This window comes from Pan paniscus, chromosome 7 (genome assembly GCF_029289425.2).
Source record: "Pan paniscus chromosome 7, NHGRI_mPanPan1-v2.0_pri, whole genome shotgun sequence".
Classification (NCBI taxonomy): domain Eukaryota; kingdom Metazoa; phylum Chordata; class Mammalia; order Primates; family Hominidae; genus Pan; species Pan paniscus.
Window position 1 is genome coordinate 50,029,497 of NC_073256.2, and position 12,481 is coordinate 50,041,977.

The window sequence follows — 12,481 nt, forward strand, 5'->3', positions numbered from 1 at the left end:
ATTTCTATTATTTATGAACTATCCAGTCTTTGGTATTTTGTTATGACAGCACAAATGGACTAAGGCATGGACAAGCAAGAATTCTATACACTGCTGGTGGGAATGTAAAATGGTGTGGCTGCTTTGTAAAAACAATGTAGCACTTCCTTATATGATTACATTTAGAGTTACCATATGACCCAGCAATTCCATTCCCAGATATATACCCAAGAGAGATTAAAAACATATTCACACAAAACTTGAACCTGGAAGTTTATAGCAGTATTCATCATAGCCAGTTCCTCAACTAAAATGTGGAAACAACCCAAGTGTAAGTGAATGGATAAATAGATAAACAAAATGTGGTATATTCGTAAAGTGAAATATTGTCAGGCCATAAAGAGGAATGAAGTACATACTGATATACATACTTTCAGATCCAAACAGAAGTATGTGAGAATTCTGTTGTTCCAGACTTTACCACCACTTCACATCATCAGACTTAAATTTTTGCCTCTCTGACGGATGTGAAATGTATCTCTTTTGTACTTCCTTGACTATTAAGGCTGAATGTCTTTTCATGTTTATTGACTATATGAGTTTTTTTTTCTTCCATAAATATCCTGTTCACATGTTTTAACTGTTTCTTTTTCTGCATTGTTTGTCTTTTCTAATTGATTTACTGGAGTATTTGGAGACCCCAACCTGGGCACTAGTGGTTCACATAGCTCCCTGCTTGTCCTTGTTTCTAGGCCTTTTTGTGAACTACGGTTTTTACTGATGATCCAAATTCACATTCAGGCATAGGGTTTTAAAATAAATGTGTTAAACTCATATCTCCAACTCCTTTCCCTCATACACACAATAGTTTTAGAATAACAATGCCATGTGTTCTACAATAATAAGAGAAGTGAAAATTATTTAAGAGCATTTGCCCTGTTGTTTTTCTAATTCTAAAAGAAATACATATTTAATATGGAAGAGTTATAAAATAGAAAAATCATAAAGAACAAAAGTTATTTATAATCCAATAACCCATGTATTATCAATGTGAACATTTTGGAACATTTGTTATTTTTGAAAATGGTTTAGATAGTAAACTTTTGAATACAATGAGCCCATGTCCCATTATGTATTTTAAATGGGAGAATAATGATGTGTTCTCAGCTTATATAAAAGTCCCAAACCATTCTTCAAATATTACTAAAATATTCTTAAGCATCTATAGAAAAATTGACTGGAATTTCTGCAAACTTAAAGACATTTTAAACACTGTTGAGTTAACATTTGCTAAAATCATAGGGGGGTATATTTGTATGTTTTATGAAACAATATTGCATAGCATTGGAAATTAAAATTGTCTTTTGCATTGCAAAGAACATGTACTCTAATGTAAATCAAATTATTAAATATGGTTAAGTTGCATAGGAATGCAAATAATATTTAGCAAAATGAAACAAGTCAAAGCAATTTTTAAACAAAATATTTAATTGTCAACTGAATAGCTGCCTGAATGTGGTGGGTAAAGAGAAATAGAGGACATAGTCTGTTCCTGTTTGCGGGGTGAAGCGTTGGTTGGTGGTGGCTTAAGAGACATGTGAGTGAACTGGAGATGGGATGAATAAAACAGTAAATATATTATGTTTGTTCTTATTTAAATTCAAGAAACCAGATGTTCAGGCTTCTCTTGTTGCACTCAAGACATCAGAAGTTGGTGTCTATTTTCCATAATTCATTAAAGAGAAATGTGCAACCTCACTCTTAGATTTGCAGTATGTTTATTCCAGAGAATTCTCTTTCCTTGATGGAGACCTACACAATTTCTTTTTTGTTCAATCTATGAAATTAGGATCAGCCAGGTGGTCAGCATGACTAATTTTACTTCTTATACAAGTAGCATTAGGGGAAATGAATGCCTAGGTTTTCATTTTCTGCAGGGCAGATGCTGGCTAGTTAAGCTTGCCTGTAAATCATAGTTTGTCCATAAACTCCAGCATATTCTATTTAGAACCACAGAGCGAAAAACTAATAAATACATTTAAAAATCTTAGTAGACATTAACTCCAGAGAGGTTCTTAATTTTTAACTTGATCAAAATTTTAGCTATGTCTTAGTGGTTTGGTTGAATTATAAGCAGATATTGAGAACTCTCGTTGCTTTATAAAATGCTTGGGCTGCATGTGGTGGCTCACGCCTGTAATCCCAGCACTTTGGGAGGCTGAGGCAGGCAGATCACTTGAGGCGAGGAGTTCAAGACGAGACTGGCCAACATGGCGAAACCCTGTCTCTATTAAAAATACAAAAATTAGCTGGGCGTGGTGGTGGGCGCCTGTAATCCCAGCTACTCGGGAGGCTGAGGCACGAGAATCACTTGAACCTGGGAGGCAGAGGTTGTGGTGAGCTGAGATCATGCCACTGCACTCCAGCCTGGGCAACAGAGCAAGACTGTATCTAAAAAAAAAAATTCTTCATATGCTTTATAAAAATGGACATTCCATAAAATAGTTCTGATTTGCCGAACAAAACCTTTTTAGTATAAAACATAAAGACGTGTGTGCATTATAACAGGTTTCTTTTTCAAGCAAGGTTTAGAGTAAAGAGATACAAAATAAATGGATCTATATCTACGTTGTGTGGTAATACTCTAATTCCTACTTACTCTTGGATTGGGGTCCTGTTGAATTCTGAAGTCTTGGTGGGGAAATGGTATTGATGCCACTTGGAAGGAACAGGTGCAGTAAAAGTTTTAATAGGATGGACTGCATTCCTCTTTCTATAAAAACATACCCCCAGGAAAAGGGATCAAGGTCCATTAACCTAATCACCATTTCCACACTGTGAGAAGAAAATAGGCTGTTATTTTTTATTTTTTGCCACAGTGATTAGTTTAAGCTCTCACACTCTGGGTTTCTGAGGTCTAATGTCTGTTTCCATGGGAACGGCAGTGGCAGGCAGCTGCTAAGTTGTTAGACATCTAATAATCTGGGGAAGCTCCTGTCTGAATGCAGGCCAAGTTTCTCCAGCATCTTGGGTCATTTAGTCACAAGTGGCTGTGCAGCCTGTAGAGACATCTTGGAATATAGGGAGTTGAAATACTTGCTATATTGAAATTATATATATAATTTTTTTATTCATTTAATGGAGAAGCATTGAGTAAGAAGTGATTTGAGGCCAGGCATGGTAGCTCATGCCTGTCATCCTAGCGCTTTGGGAGGCCAAGGAGGGCGGATCACTTGAGGTCAGGAGTTTGAGACCAGCCTGGCCAACGTGGTGAAACCCTGTCTCTTCTAAAAATACAAAAATTAGTCAGGACTGGTGGTGTGTGCCTATAGTCTGCACTACTTGGGAGACTGAGGCTTGAGAATCACTTGAACCAGGGAGACAGAGGTTGCAGTGAGCTGAGATCATGCCACTGCCCTCCAGCCTGGGCAACAGAGAGAGACTCTATCTTAAAAAAAAAAAAAGTTATAAAAAAGAAGTGATTTGAAAAAGAAAAAGGGCTTTAGGAAGGACACAGAATATAAACAAATCTCCTGTCCTCATGACACTTAAGATTTATAGGGATACCTAAGTCTCCTGTACTGCATACTCAAAATGCAGGGTCCTAAGACTTACAGGAAATATTATACTCAAATGCACTTTCTTCATTCCTGTCTTGACCTTCTGTGCTGAATCCTCACCTCTTTTCCTATTCTGTGAACTGGGATGTATAAACGAATAAGAAATGTAAATATCCTGGCTGCTAATTCCTTGTAAGTCTAGAAAGTGGTTAGGTATTTGACTTGTCTCCTCTGGTTCTTACCCTGGCCATTCTTGTTGCTAAGAAGGAATGATGTCTCCTGCAAAGAGCCCACTAAACACATTTCTACCCTAAGTAGCCTGCTCAAAACTCATCAAAAGCCCTACTAAGACGTTTTGCTGCACTGAACCCTTTCATTTTATAGTTTCCTCATTTAGAATTCCCTTTCACACATCCATTCATTCATTCAACAAATATTGAGGGTCTACTATGTGCCAGGCCTGGTGGTAAGAATTTGGTATAGACATAATATTCCTTCAAGAAGCTTAAAGCCAGGCACGGTGGCTCATGCCTGTAATCCCCACACTTTGGGAGGCCGAGGTGGGTGGATCACTTGAGCCCAGGAGTTTGAGACCAGCCTGGGCAACATCGTGAGACCCTGTCTCTATAAAAAATAAAACAATTATCTGGATGTGGTGGCACATGCCTGTAGTCCCAGCTACTCAGGAGGCGGAAGTGGGAGGATTACTTGAGCCTGGGGAGGCAGAGGTTGCAGTGAGCTGAGATTGTACCATTATGCTCCAGCCTGGGCAGTAGAGCCAGACCCCTTTTCAAAAAAAAAAAAAAAGCAGCTTAGAGCTTGATGGGAAAAAGCTATTACAGGAATAAATGCAAAACTTGTTATACAATAACAGGCTACGTTATGTATTATGAGGTTTCTGTGGAAAAAGAATAAGGGATATAACCTAATTTATATTGGGGTTGGGTTCATAGAGGCTATTTTCTACAGCCAAAATCCAGATATAGAGTCTAAAATACGTGGAGTGAGATGGACAAGAGAAAGAAGGTGTCTTGAATTGGTTTTTTCCCCCATTGTCTCACATCTCTTTTTGCCTTTGCAGTCACATCAATCGAGCATCTTTATGGTGGCCCATTTGTGCTCTTTCATCAGTTTATGTCTTCGGTTGCTTAACAGATTCCTCTTTGAGGAAGCTGAGATTATGGGGGAGGGTTTGAGAGCAGCGATATAGGCACTCAGCAAGAAAATAACAACCTACAGGAGCCTGTGTGTTATAGGAGCCTTACAGACAGCAAGGGTGCATAAAGTCATTGTTGAGATGGCTAAGGCAGGCTTCATTGAGAGGAAAGGACATAGGCTCGGCTAAGAAATTTCTTCTCTATCCACTGTTATGTTCTGAACCAGCAACTATCAGGTCCAGAGGTTTTCTAGCTGTACCCTCTTCTCTCCCCTGTGGCAGGGCAGATGTAGTATCCAGGGTGGCCTGGCTGCAGGTCACCAGTTTAGAACTCATATGATAGTCCTTGGCAGGTGCATGGCAACGTAATCCATTCAATCACATTGCACAGTGATAAGTCACTGCATGCGCGACAGCAGAGAATGAGCTCCGCCTGGGAAATAGCCTGTATCTTTCCACTTGTCCTGACTGATTAACAATTTATGCTGCATGAGTAGAAAATAATTTTGACCTCATTCACTTTATTGCTTGTGAAATCATGGCAGTATCCATAGACTTTTTGCTTAAACATTTATATTAGTAGGCATTTTTGTGTTTTCACATGGCTGCATGAAATGAACAGGCACTTTTCTAATATGAACATACAGTGAATGAATTAATAACTGTATGTTTCTAAGAGCCACATTTCTGTTAGAACTAGCCATATAAGGCATATGACTAATGAATTCAGATATTTAATATTGAAGTTTAGGAAAATGTCATTTCCACTGGGCTGAGAATTAGAGTCAGGAGCAAATCTTCCTATCTCCCTCTCCTACACATTCATTCATTCAGCATTGTGTGCCTATTATATGTCAAGATAGTATAATGTATATATTTAATATTATATATAGTATAGTATAATACATATTGGCACATAAATACGTTTTTTATATATATATATCATCATCGATAGTAACATGTTTATAGGCAATAGCAATTCAATGTGGCAAGTTTTATGACAGGGCCATACACAGGATGCTATGGAGCATGGAAAGGAAGGAGTCCCTGAGAACATGTCATCGAAAAACTGACTTCAAATGGAGATGTAGGTATGAGCTGGTTGTTAGAAACGGAATGTTTGTGTCACCCCGAAATTCTTGTGTTGAAACCCTAACCCCTAGTGTGGCTACATTTAGAGATGGGGCCTCTAAGGAAGTAATTAAGTTTAAATGAGGTCATGGGAGTGGGGCCCCAATTCAACTGGATTAGTGTCCTCATAAGAAGGGACACCGAAAGCCAGCTCTCTCCCTCTCTGAACATACACACAAACATGAGGTCATGTGAAGACATAGCAAGATGGCAGCTGTCTGCAAGCTGGGAAGAGAGCCCTCACCAGAAACTAAATTTACCAGAATCTTGGAGTTTTAGCTTCCGAACTGTAAGGAAATAAATGTCTGCTGCTTAAGCCACCAAGCCTGTGGTATTTTGTTATGGTAGCCTTAGCAGGCTAATACAGTGGTAAACTCTGCATATGGAGGAGTTGAAAAAGAGAGAGTAGACGGCAATTTGGGCAGAAGGGGAATTACCTGCAAATGTTCAAGGGAGTGGAGATAATTCTTCTTAAACTGTTTATCAGTCCTTCAGGAGATAAGTTAACAACAGAGGATAATTAGCCCAGAGAACTGGTTTCTGGCAAATGTCTGAAGGGCATGGTAGGTCATAAAATACCCACTGGTGGTATTTTATATTCTGAAAACCATTTTAATCTACCTTTCATGACCTGGATGCTTCAGCCTCCTGTGCTTCCTCAGAATTTGAGAACTGACCCATGAGACAAAAACTGATCTTTTATTTAGAATCCTCTAGATTCCAGTACAACTCAGCAGCTGTGAAGCCTCTAAATTTGCAACTTGCTTTCTTTTAAACTCAGTAGAATCCCTCAGCGAGAACCAATCCTCATGCCAATTTTAGAACTGTTCGATATTCCCAAGAAAAGAAAATGGCTGGTGATTGTCAACTCTCTTAAGAAAGTCTCTTATTTTGGCGGGGGGGGGGGGGTGTGGGGGATGGACTCTCACTCTGTCACCCAGGCTGGAGTGCAGTGGTGCGATCTTAGCTCACTGCAAACTCCGCCTCCGGGTTCAAGTGATTCTCCTGTCTCAGCCTCCCAAGTAGCTGGGACTACAGGCACACGCCACCATGCCCTGCTAATTTTTGTATTTTTAGTAGGGACAGGGTTTCACCATATTGGCCAGGCTGGTCTGGAACTCCTGACCTTGTGATCTGCCCACCTCGGCCTCCCAAAGTGCTGGGATTACAGGTGTGAGCCACCGCGCCCAGCTGGAAAGGTTCTTTTGACTCTGAAATTTTAGTTCATCGAGTCCTCATTGACTTCACAGCTCTCTGGTATCTTTAAGTGTATTATTTTTGTAATTTATATGCTTTTTTTCCTGGTTACTAGCAGGAACATTGATCCACCATAACCAATTTCATGTTTCTGAGAGGTGAAGCTCATTTTCTGTTAAAGAGAAAGAGAGACATGAATTCCAAAACAGGTAAAGGTGTCTATAAACCAGTAAGTTTATTTTAGATACCAAGCAAAATTCTAGAACTTATTATTTATAAGGCAGATGGAGAGTTATTATAAAGGGCACAGTAAAAAATGTCTAACATAGGATTATCGAGAGCATATCATCACTAAATAGTTCTATTTTTTGGACAAGGCTACAGAAAAATAGATAATGTCTATCTGAAATTCAGAAAGACATTTGACAAAGTTTTTCATAATATCCTTATTGCCAATATAACGAGATGTGAAGTTAATACTAATACGTTCAGATGGATTTAGAGTCAAAAGATTTTATTTTATAACTTTTTAAAGAGAACAGTGTGAGTTTGAAGACATGTTTCTGTGAGTGGAGTACAAAGCTTGTTATCAAGGAAACTGGGTGGATTTTAATCAATGAATTTGATAGAGACAGAGCACACAGATCATGTAAAGTTGGAGAGAATGCCAGTAAATTGAAAGACAGAATCAAGAACCAAGATATCTTCTGTAAGCTGCAACAAATAACACTTAATGGGTATTAATGTCATATCCTACATTTGGATAAAATAAAAACTGTTAAAATGCAGGCTGAGAAAGACATGGCTTAATAAGAATATGTGTTTTAAAAAGCCTTGGGAATTATTGTTGGCTTGAGCTCAGAATGAGTCAACAGGGTGACATGGCCAGCAAGAAGGCCAGTGGGATTTATAGCAATGCTGAGAAGGGCAGAGGGTGCAGATTGAATATATTGCGCTGGTGAGTGCATTATCCTGAATACTGCATGGACGCGTGCTGTTGCATTCTGCTCTGAGTGTCATACTTTAGGAAGGAGGACCATATATGAAGCTTGCCAGAGGAAAGTAACTAGGATATAAAGCATGAGGGAATGTAAAGACATGTCAGGAAAAGAGTTGAAGGACAAGAGAGTGTCTAACTTGGGAAAGAGAGGCTTTGGAAGATGGGAGAGGTATCTTCCACTGCATAAGGGATTGCTTTGTTATTGAGGTCAGAGCTAGGACAGAAATATAGAGAAAAAGGTTTTATTGCTAAAGTGCACAGGAACATTTTCAAAATACTGATAGGTGTGTAAATTTTGAATTTTGAATGAGACCACTTAGTGTAGTGATGAAGATTTAGGAATTTTAAATCAGGAAAAAGTTTAATATTGGACCCTCTTGCCACTTACAAGCTCTATGATTTTACCTAATCTTTTGGACTCTCAGTTTTTTAAATCTTTAAAATGAGAATAATAGTACTGTTTGTTAAGGGTCATTAGGTGATCAAAGGAAATAATTCATATAAAGTGCTTGCCATGTGAATCACACATTTCTATATGCTTAATATGTATGAACTATGTTTAAGTTACTGAGATGTGGTCAGAAAGAAAAGCAAGCACCTGGCTGGGCATGGTGGCTCACGCCTGTAATCTCAGCACTTTGGGAGGCCGAGGAGGGAGGATCACTTGAGGCCGGGAAATTGAGACCAGCCTGGGCAACATAGCAAGATCCCATTTAAATAATATATAAAAAGAAAAGCACTTGCCCCTTACATTGGCAATAGTTTTATTGCAGGAAGTAGGAAACTAAACCCCAACTCAGAATTTAGACTTGCTGCCAGAAAGGTAGGTGCCAGGGGAGCTGATGTAATCAAGTATCACCAGTTAGAGTCTACAGATCATGAAAAGTAATTCTAGGAGATTTTCAAATGCCTTTTTTAACCTAGATCTTCTGCTTGGATGAATTCATACTATGAATTTAGGAAACATCAATTCATTTATTCCTTCTAGGTGACCAGCGTTTTAACAAAATTACACATGCGTATACAAGCATGCATCCTGGATTTGGTGAGCACACATAATTTCAAATATTCTACTCTTTGTTCCTTAACATACATTATCGTTTTAAGATTTGATTTGGCTGGAAAATACAACCACAGTTTATGTATGTCACATTCTTTTTTTTTTTTTTTTTTGAGACAGAGTCTCTCTCTGTCGCTGCCAGGCTGGAGTGCAATGGTGCAATCTCAGCTCACTGCAACCTCCGGCTCCCGGGTTCAAGCAATTCTCCTGCCTCAACCTACTGAGTAGCTGGGACTACAGGTGCCACCACGCCTGGCTAATTTTTGTATTTTTAGTAGAGACGGGGTTTCACCATGTTGGCCAGGATGGTCTCGATCTCCTGGCCTCGTGATTCGCCCACCTCGCCTCCCAAAGTGCTGGGATTACAGGCATGAGCCACCGTGCCCAGCCTATGTCACATTCTTGTGGTACTGAGATTGTCAAAATTCTTTTCTGTTAAGAAGCATGGTTCAAACCTACTGTGAGGTACTATTTTGCACTCACAAGTTCTGCAAAGATTGATATAATAAATGGAAAGGATATAGGGCAATGGTAACTTGAAACTGCTGTTGGGAGAGCAAATTGGAATATTCATTGTTTTACTGCTCTAAATGTTCTCATCACACACAAAAAATAAGTATGTAAGGTGATGGATATGGTAATTATTGTGATTTAATTGTTCTACAATGTATACTATATCAACACATTGCACACCATAAATATATACAACATACATTTGTCAATTATAAAAGAAAAATATTGGCAGGAAATATTGTGTATAGAATGATATATACAATATGATTCTACTTATATAGTAAGTTAGTTATAAATCAATAGTTATGCCTATGGGTTTTAAAATATGGAGCCAAGACTTATGTCTTGTCTTTTTTATAATAGCCATCCTAATAGATGGAAGGTGATATCTCATTATGATTTTGATTTAAGTTTTCCTGATGAATTGTGATGTTGAGCATTTTTTCATATACCTGTGGGCCATTGGTATGTCTTCTTTTGAGAAAGGGCTCAGATCCTCTGCCCATTTTTTAATCAGGTTATTTAATTTTTGCTATTAATTCTATACATTCTATTAGTTTCTTTTATATTTTGGATATTAACTCCTTATCAGACATACGGTTTAGAAATATTTTCTTCCATTAGTAAGTTGATTCTTCACTCTGTTAATTGCTTCCTTTGATGTTCAGAAGCCTTTTAGTTTGATGTAGTCCACTTGTTTATTTTTGTTTTTGTTGCCTGTGCTTTTGGGGTTATATCCAAAGAAAACATAACCCAGTCCAACATCAGGAAGGTTTTTCCCTGTGTTTTCTTCTGGGAATTTTATGGTTTCAGGTCTTATGTTTATATCTTTAATTTATTTTGTGCTAATTTTTGAATATGATTTAACATAAGGATTCAATTTTGTTTTTTTTGCATGTGGATATCCAGTTTTCCCAATGCCATTTATTGGAGCAATTATACTTGTTCCATTGTATATTCTTGCTACTATTGTCAAAGACTGGTTGACTGTATGATATGTGGGTTTATTTCTGGGCTCTCACTTTTCTAAAACTGGGTATGATAAGACCTAGGTAACTAAGACAGTTGGGTGAGCCTGAAAGAAGGGAAAGATTGCCCTAGGTTAGGCCTTATAGCTTAAGAGGCAAAAGGAAGTCTCAAGTCTCCTGTTTGCTTCAGCCCATTAACCAGGTTTGGAGATCATACAGAAAATTAAGGTTTAAGTGCTAGCTAGCAGTGAAACATAATAAAAAACTACTTATGACTCTACTGTGGTTTTAAATGGATAAATGAGATTGTGAGTCCAAAGATCCAGAAACTCTGATACTGTTCATATCGAGAGATTTAACTAAAAACAAGTTTCCGCTGGAGAGAAGAATGAAAGGTAAGTACAGAGGAAGGCAAGGTACAAAGGAGATTTTCTGAGGCCAGTCAGGGTTAGCGTGGAGACCCTGTGCACTTGGGGAAATGGAAAAAGTGGCATTAAAGAACAAATTGTAGATAGAAGCAATGAAGGCCCAAACTGGTAATGTCACACTTTTGCTTTGAGCAGGCTGGTAATGATTTCCCCAGGAAACTCAACTATGCAAATAAGAAAGCTTGGAAGTATGACTTAACGATTAATGAAGCTCACACTACTTTGTTCAATGGAAAAATTGTTCTTGTCTAAATGTCCAGATAGTAACTTGGTTCTTTCTCTCCAGGGTTATACAGAACAGAGGAGACACTTTTCTGCCAGCTGGAAGGGGTAGCAGGTTGGGTAATGGATTCCCAGCTTGCCAGCGGCTGAGGTTCTAATTAGAATCTTCCTTCTGGCTTTTAGCAAGGAGTTTTCACTTCATAGTGTCCTTAGAGAAGAAAGTTCCATATTCAGCAAGAAACTGCCCTATTTAAATGTACAAAATCTTTTTGTGTTTGGGCTATAAAGCAAGTGGTCTTCAAGGTTCATGGCAAGTATATCTTGTAATATAAAAAGCATCATTAGCTCATGAAAATGCTATTTAAAAATGCAAGTTTGCCTTAGCTAATAAAGTTGAAGAAAGTAGTCTGGAAATTTAAGGCAGAATTGGGAAACTTAAAAATTTAGATTTTTTAGTTTATATATTGTATGGATTTTAATATACACAGATGAATGGTGAAGCTGGTAGAAGGAGAAAGAAAAGAGAGATATGGAGGTGAGGGAGGGTGAAAATGTGCAATAGATGATGACAGTGTTGGAGAAGGCAGAGGTTTTTGCCATAAAGAATCTCTAGCTGGGATCACTTGAGGCCAGGAGTTTGAGACCAGCTTGGGCAACAAAGTAAGACCCCAGCTCTATAAATAAATAAATAAGTAAATAAATAAATAAATAAATAAGTAAATAAATAAATCAGCTGGGCATGGTGGTGTGCATCTGCAGTCCCAACTACTCAGGAGGCTGAGGCAGAAGGATCACTTGAGCCCAGGAGTTCAAGGCTGCAGTGAGCTATGATGTGCCACTGCACTCCAGCCTGGGGAACAGAGCAAGATCCTGTCTTTTAAAGAGGAAGAGAGAGAGACTGACTCCATTGGGCTTTTTCTTTTTCACGTTAAATAAAATTTAAGGGTTTAGTTGTTTAGCCTGTACTGCCTTCTCCTGGTTGGTGTTGGATTAGCAGCTCAGATGTAACAAAAGTGAACTGTGTGAATGGACCCAACTGTAACACAGACGTTATGTGCCAGATTATGCTGCCTGCCTGTTGCAGTTTATCAAGGTGCTGGTAATATATCCAGGTCCCATTGGGCTGGCTTCAGGCCGTGATGGTCTTTTTTTCATGAGCCTTCCTATTGTGATACTATGCATATATTAGTAAGACGTCTTAAGTAGAATACCTATTCCAAAATGGAATGAGGCACATGTGTGCAGACTGAGGTGCCTGTGAGTTGCT